The sequence below is a fragment of the Paroedura picta genome, chromosome 4 (assembly GCF_049243985.1).
Source record: "Paroedura picta isolate Pp20150507F chromosome 4, Ppicta_v3.0, whole genome shotgun sequence".
Lineage (NCBI taxonomy): Eukaryota > Metazoa > Chordata > Lepidosauria > Squamata > Gekkonidae > Paroedura > Paroedura picta.
This window is the reverse complement of record NC_135372.1, coordinates 1,451,634-1,458,100: the sequence shown is the minus strand read 5'-3', so window position 1 is coordinate 1,458,100 and position 6,467 is coordinate 1,451,634. Positions and strand designations below refer to the sequence as shown.

The following is a 6,467-nucleotide window of genomic DNA, read 5'->3' as shown; positions in this document are numbered from 1 at the left end:
TGCCCAGATGCTGGATGTTGGCGACGACCTATGGAGGGGCCGGAATATAATGACTACATAAGGTCAGCATTTCACTACATTTAACGGCTGTGGAAATGCCCTGTGAGCCATCATGAGACAGCTATTGCGAGAGTGGTGGTATAAAAGTTGAAGCATAAATAAATAAATATCAGGCTGCCTCATTGCCCCAGAGCCTCGGTCTCCGTAGCTCAGTCAGGGGCAGAGCGACCTGGGTTGCCTGCCTGCTCTGGGCAAGAAATTCCTGGAGCTTTGGGGGTGGAGGCTGGGGGAGGGATGTGATGCCCTGGAGTCCCCCCCCCTCCAAAGCAGTCATTTTCTCTAGGGGAGCTGATTTCTGTCATCTGGAGATCTTCAGGATGTCATCATCATCATCATTATTTATTACGGTCATTGACCAGCATCAAAGTATCTACAGACATACATTATTACAGCGTTTTAACAGGACATTCGGCATCAGGGAGTTGACAGAGGCACAAAGCATGAATACAGCATTTTGACAGTCAGGCCATTCAGCATCAACAGTAGCCAAAGATTTCCGCACTCTGCTGGCAGTATAGCAAAACTTTGCCACCATGTAAGAAACAGAATTATCTTTATCTGCAAGCAAGATGTTAATTAGATGATCATCTGTAATGTCAAACCTGTGCTCATTGATCCTTTGGCTTGACCTGTTTGACCTGTTTGCCCAACGTAGAGAACAGAGGGGCATTGTTGGCATTTAATTACATCGGCCATGTTAGAAGATGAGCAGCTGAATAAGCCTTTGATGGTGTAAGTCAGTGGTCCCCAAACCGCGGCCCGCGGCTCCTTCTTCCCTCCCCCCCCGAAGCGAGAAGCTCACCAGGCCGCGAGCAAATCGGCCGCCAAAGCGGCCAATTAGCTCGCGGCCCGGCCAGCTTCTTGTTTCGGGAGGGGGGGGGAAGAGAAGCTCGCCGAGCCGCAAGCTAATTGGCCGCTTTGGCGGCCGATTTGCTCGCGGCCCGGAGGGGCCGGGAGGGGAAGCCGCGGCCGCCAATATGGCGGCGGCGCAAACGCGCATGCGCAGACTGCCGTGCACGCGCATTTGCGCCCCTGCCGAGCACAAATGTGTGTGCACAGCAGTCCCCACATGCGTGTTTGCGCTGGGGCTGCCGCACGTGCGCGGGCCCCCAGGCCGCCCTCTTCCCCCACTACACCGCAGCGGGCCACGGCAAGCGGAAGCTTGTGGACCGCTGGTGTAAGTGATATTGTTAGATCCAGTGGCATCGCAGTGCATGTGGCAGCGAAGTTGGCATCTGGGTTTGTTGCCAGCTCTAGTAGCAGTGCCCATGTTCCCATTAGATGTTCCATTGGTGTGGGTGAAGAGTTGTTTAAGACAGGAGAGTTGTCTGTGCACAAGAAAAGTCAGTTCTCTTTCCCCCTGAACTTGGGAAAGAGAACTGTCATTATCCAGTACAGTAGCGACCCCCAACCTGTGGGCCGCGGACCACATGTGGTCCTTCCACTAATTGGAGGTGGGCTCCGAAGGACGCCTTCTCCCCCTCCCCTGGCCCTTTACTTCATCCCCCCCGGCCCTTTACAACACACTTTGGGTGTCCTTGTCTCCCATCACTCCCAGACGGGACTGTCTTGTTGCAGAGAAACAAGCTCAGGGTTCCCATTGATTTGTCATTGTCATGAGTTAAAATTTCCATGAAAATAAAATGTTCATTGTTGTGGCGTGTCTGTATCTTATTTTGAAGGGATGCTTAAACATTACCATAGCGATCAGAGAGCGTTAGGGCAGTGGTTGAGAGTAGAGGAGTAAACTACCCCCCCCCACCGGGCCTCAGTAGAATTGTCAAGCGTTGAGTGGTCCCCGGTGATAACAAGGTTGGGGACCACTGCTGTACAGGTTGTAAGTCACTGATGATGCGCTGTACTGTTTTGAGTTGAAAGCTGTTTGTAACCACTAGTGGTGTTCTGTTAGTGACTCTTTGGGGGTCTGTCTTCCAACAGGTTTCCTCTTGGTAGCCTTCTGGCTTTGTCCATCTGTTTCTTGACCTTGTTGGGTGGGTACTTTCTTAAAGGCAAAGGGACTTTTCCGGAGCATGGTAACAACCACCCATTGGCTGCTCATTTGATTGACAGCCAGGGGCGGGACAAAGCACGGCAAATATTGCTTCCTTTCTAGCGATTTTTGCAGAGACCGGAAACCTGTGGGAAACGATGGAAACGCAACTGGATTCCACTACAAAGGCAGGTATGCGTTATGCCGAATTCCACTATTTTAAATTGCTTTTTTTCTTTCCGTGATCAATTTGCCACATTGATCCTGGTGCGGAATGGGCCCATGTGTCCAGACAATAAAAATGTCATCAATGAATTGCAGGTATAGGAGAGGTGTGAGTGGGTGAGCATTCAGGAAGCGTTGCTCCAGGTCTGCCATGACGATGTTCGCATATTGAGATGCCATGCGGGTGCCCATGGCCGTACCATTGACCTGAAGGGACAAGTCATCACGAAATCTGAAGTGGTTAAGGGTGGGAACAAAATGACACCGGAATAATGAGATATCGCCAAAAGCAGTAGCATTCTTGTACATTTCCCCTGAGATATTTTTAAAATGGTATTTATTTTTATTAAGCCAGTTTGGTGTAGTGGTCAGGAGTGCGGACTTCTAATCTGGCATGCCGGGTTCGATTCTGCACTCCCCCACATGCAGCCAGCTGGGTGACCTTGGGATCCTCACGGCACTGATAAAGCTGTTCTGACCAGGCCAAGATATCAGGGCTCTCTCAGCCTCACCTCCCTCACAGGGTGTCTGTTGTGGGGAGAGGAAAGGGAAGGCGACTGTAAGCCGCTTTGAGCCTCCTTCGGGTAGGGAAAAGCGGCATATAAGAACCAACTCTTCTTCTTCTTCTTCTTCTTCTTCTTCTTCTTCTTCTTCTTCTTCTTCAGTAATCTCAGGGCTCTCTCAGACTCCCCTCCCTCACAGGGTGTCTGTTGTGGGGAGAGGAAAGGGAAGGCGAATGGAAGCCGCTTTGAGCCTCCTTTGGGTAGAGAAAAACAGCATAGAAGAACCAATTCTTCTTCTTCCTCAGTGATCTCAGGGCTCTCTCAGCCTCACCCACCTCACAGGGTGTCTGTTGTGGGGAGAGGAAAGGGAAGGCGACTGTAAGCCGCTTTGAGCCTCCTTCGGGTAGGGAAAATCGGCATAAAAGAACCAACATCTTCTTCTTAATTTGGAATTTTTGTTTGATAGTATATAAGCCACAAAACATACCTGAAGGATCAAATATCAGCTGTGACACAGTATTCAAATAAAATCTCCTGAGATTTTAATGCATTGTTTTTAGTGGTGCAATGAAATGTGTGCTTCATATACTTTTTATGATGATAATTCTTGGACTTCTCTGCCTCTTTGGTTCCTACAGAGATCGGCTCAGTTAAAGGAACTGGCTGCTTTGGAGGGTGGGCTTGGCAGGTCCCTCCCCAACCTCAGATTCCCCAGGGGCCACCTCCCAAACCTCCAGGGGCCCCCCAACCCAGAAAGGGCAAGTCCAGGGCCCGATGGCTGGAGAAGGCCAACCCTCCGGGGATGTTTTTAACAGGTCCCCTGGCCGTTCTCCATCCGTGCTTTGGAATGCAAGATTGTTTGGCAGAAGATAGGGTGGGGGTAGGGGGGAGAGTTCACCAGGGAAGGCCGGGTGCAGCTCCCTCCCCATTTCCTCTCCCCATCCCAGCAGTCGGTCGGCCGGCCTCACCCCAGAGCTCAGAGAGGTGGGTGGGTCTCTTGCAACCAGGGCACAACTTGCCAGGACAAGTATGGGGGTGGGGGGAGAAATGCAGGGAGGGGCAGACCTGCCTTTGCAACAAAATCCAAACCCTAAGGTGTGTGTGGGGATGGGGTTGTGGGAGGCCTCTGAAGGAGAGCAGCCCAGAAGTACCTGAAAACTGCCCCCCCCAAAAAACGATTTTGGGACCTTCCTTAGCACTGGGGATCCAGAACCAGGGGGTCCATCCTCTAAGCTCCTGCCCACAAGCCCAGAAAGAGCTTGGGAATGCCATCCACGGGCATGTGTAGAGTTCCATCCTTTGTGGGACCCCCCCCCCCCCGCCGCCTGTGGCTGGGCCTGGGCACCTCGGGTCTGTTTCCTTCTCTCAGACGGGGATTGGGGCCTCCCCATCCCTCTCCAGCCGCATTTCTGCCGGGAAGGCTCTCCGTCTCCGGGCCGGAAGGGCCTTGGGCTCATCACGGCCTGCCGACTGACGCTGGATTGTTGCAGGTGGGGCCAAAGCGGGAGGACATCCTCCCCTGGGCAAGCGGGGAAGAGGCTGGCCCCACATGCCTGCTGGGAAGAGCTGGGGGGGGGGAGGGTTACCACTCATGGGGCAATCAGATGGGGGCTGTGCCTCAACAGGGCTTTCTTACCACCGCCAGTCTCTGCTTTTCTGATATAGTCTCCTTCTTCAGGATCTTGGGCTTTGGTGCAGACAGGGATTCAATGTGACAATGCCACAAAGGCCACTGTCTTAATGCAGCTGTTTCCTGCAGAGAAACTGGCCTCTGAGTCTGGGGAGGAGCTGGAATTCCAGGGGATCTCCAGGCCCCACCTGGAGGCTGGCATGCCCCGTCTGCAGGGCTCGTGTGCCCACAGCTCCCACACGTCTCCGTGGGAAGATTAAGCACAGCTGCCTTCTCCCTTGATGGGCCCCAGACAGCAAATGCTGCTGACGAGAGAACTGCTTATCGGACCGAACCTCAACTTGACAGAACAGCCTTGCCTGGCAGGAGCAGCCTGACCAGCTGCACGAGGAAGTTGGAGCAGAGTCTGGGCCGAGGGAGATCTCAGCAGGGTCTAATGCCGCTTCCCCCAACCGTTTGACAGCCCCTGAAGTGATGCCAGCTGGCCACGCCTCCCTGCCACGCCCCCAGGCGACCCCCTGCCAGCCGCAAGTCGGACAGGCCCCCCTCTCCCTCCAACCCACCCACCCAGAATACAACCCCCCCCAAAAAAAAACCCAAGAGGACTCACCCAGCTGTTCCTCCCACCATCGAGGCCAAAATGCCCAAGCCCTGAAGCGTCGACATTTTGGGAGAAGGTGGCTGAAAACCACCCCAGGACCTTTCAGAAATCTTAGATATATACACACTAAATCCTCCCCCAAGCCTAGGGTGACACGTAACCCCTGCTGGGAAGCTCTGGTCCAGCGCCCTAGAGTTCACCCTCCAAGCTGCCCTTTCCCCCCGGGGAACCGATTTCTGTGTTTGGAGAGCCCGTGTCCTTCTGGGAGCTGGCTCTCCTGGCCAGTTGCCCGCAGGGGACCGACAGCCCTGCGGAGGAGAAGGGTGGTTGTCACGGAGAGGCTCCTGAGAGAGAGAGAGCAGAGGAGGCAGAGGAGAGGCCAAGCCTTTCCTGCAAGGGCTTCCATTTTGCAGGGAAAGCTCAGGCCTGCATGGGGAAGGGAGGAACAGGCAATTATTCAGTGGGTCGGAGGGGGGGGCCTCCGGCTTGGGAGAGGGCAGTGCAGACCGCAGCAGCAGAGTGTGGCCGTTCTGCCCAGCCAGTTCCTTCTGGGTGGCAGCTGTCTCCAGCTCTCCTCGGGCTTGCAGTGGATACACCCTGTCATTATCCAGACAGCCTGGGAAGGAAGAGGGCAGAGCCAAGGCAAGGGGGGTGGGGAGGGGGGTGTCTGCAACCCACCCAAGCCTGCAGGCAAAGCCTCTTTCACCCCAGAAGGCAGAGGCTGGCTGTGGATCAAACCAAACTCGGCACCTGGAGAGAAAGCACAAGACTTAAATTTGGGGCTGAGTTTCCTGGAGCTTAATCCCAGACCCACTTTACGAAAATTAAATGTGGAACAGGTTAGCGAATGGTAAAGACAAGAGCATTTGGGAGCATGTCCTAAGTGAGAAGAAAGCGCAAAGAGCAGCAATGCTCCTAGACCACGGGACTGTGATTTGGATTGCTCGGTCCCCCTGGCCACTAGTGGGGTCCCCTTTTGTCCACAGCCTTCCGAGAGCATCCCGGAGGGGGAGAGGGACAGCATTTGAACTGTGGGACCAAAAATGGCAGATGAGAACATGTATTTGTAAGGATGAGGACTAGGGGTGCCAGCCTCCAGGTGGGGCCTGGGGATTCCCGAGATCTACAGCCCTCCTCCAGGTTGCAGAGATCAGTTCCCCTGGAGAAAACAGGGACGGGAGGGTGGACAATGGCCCCAGGCTCCATTCCCAAATCTGCAGGACCTTCCTAGCCTGGATCTGCAGCCTGACCTCCCCGTGCTTTACCAGGGGACAGCTGGCAGCCCTGACGGAGGACATGAAGCCAATAAGAGGGGCCTGGGATCCCAACAGGGTCCATGTAAGAAACAGGGAGTCTTCAAGCTTCCGCTGATTCTTTAATATTCAGAATTCTAAATAAATCCCAACATATTTTTGCTGTGTAGCTTTATCAAGGGACATCAATTTCAATTTGTTTTCA

General features: G+C 54.0%; 1 long non-coding RNA gene across 1 annotated transcript; it reads right to left on the bottom strand.

Annotated features, from left to right (window-relative positions):
- Positions 1 to 380: 380 nt before the first annotated feature.
- LOC143834737 (uncharacterized) lies at positions 381 to 5,182 on the bottom strand. Its single transcript, XR_013229880.1, has 2 exons — positions 5,019 to 5,182; positions 381 to 2,507 (listed from the first exon to the last, which is right to left on the bottom strand). It is a non-coding gene; the product is annotated as an uncharacterized LOC143834737 (long non-coding RNA).
- Positions 5,183 to 6,467: the final 1,285 nt, after the last annotated feature.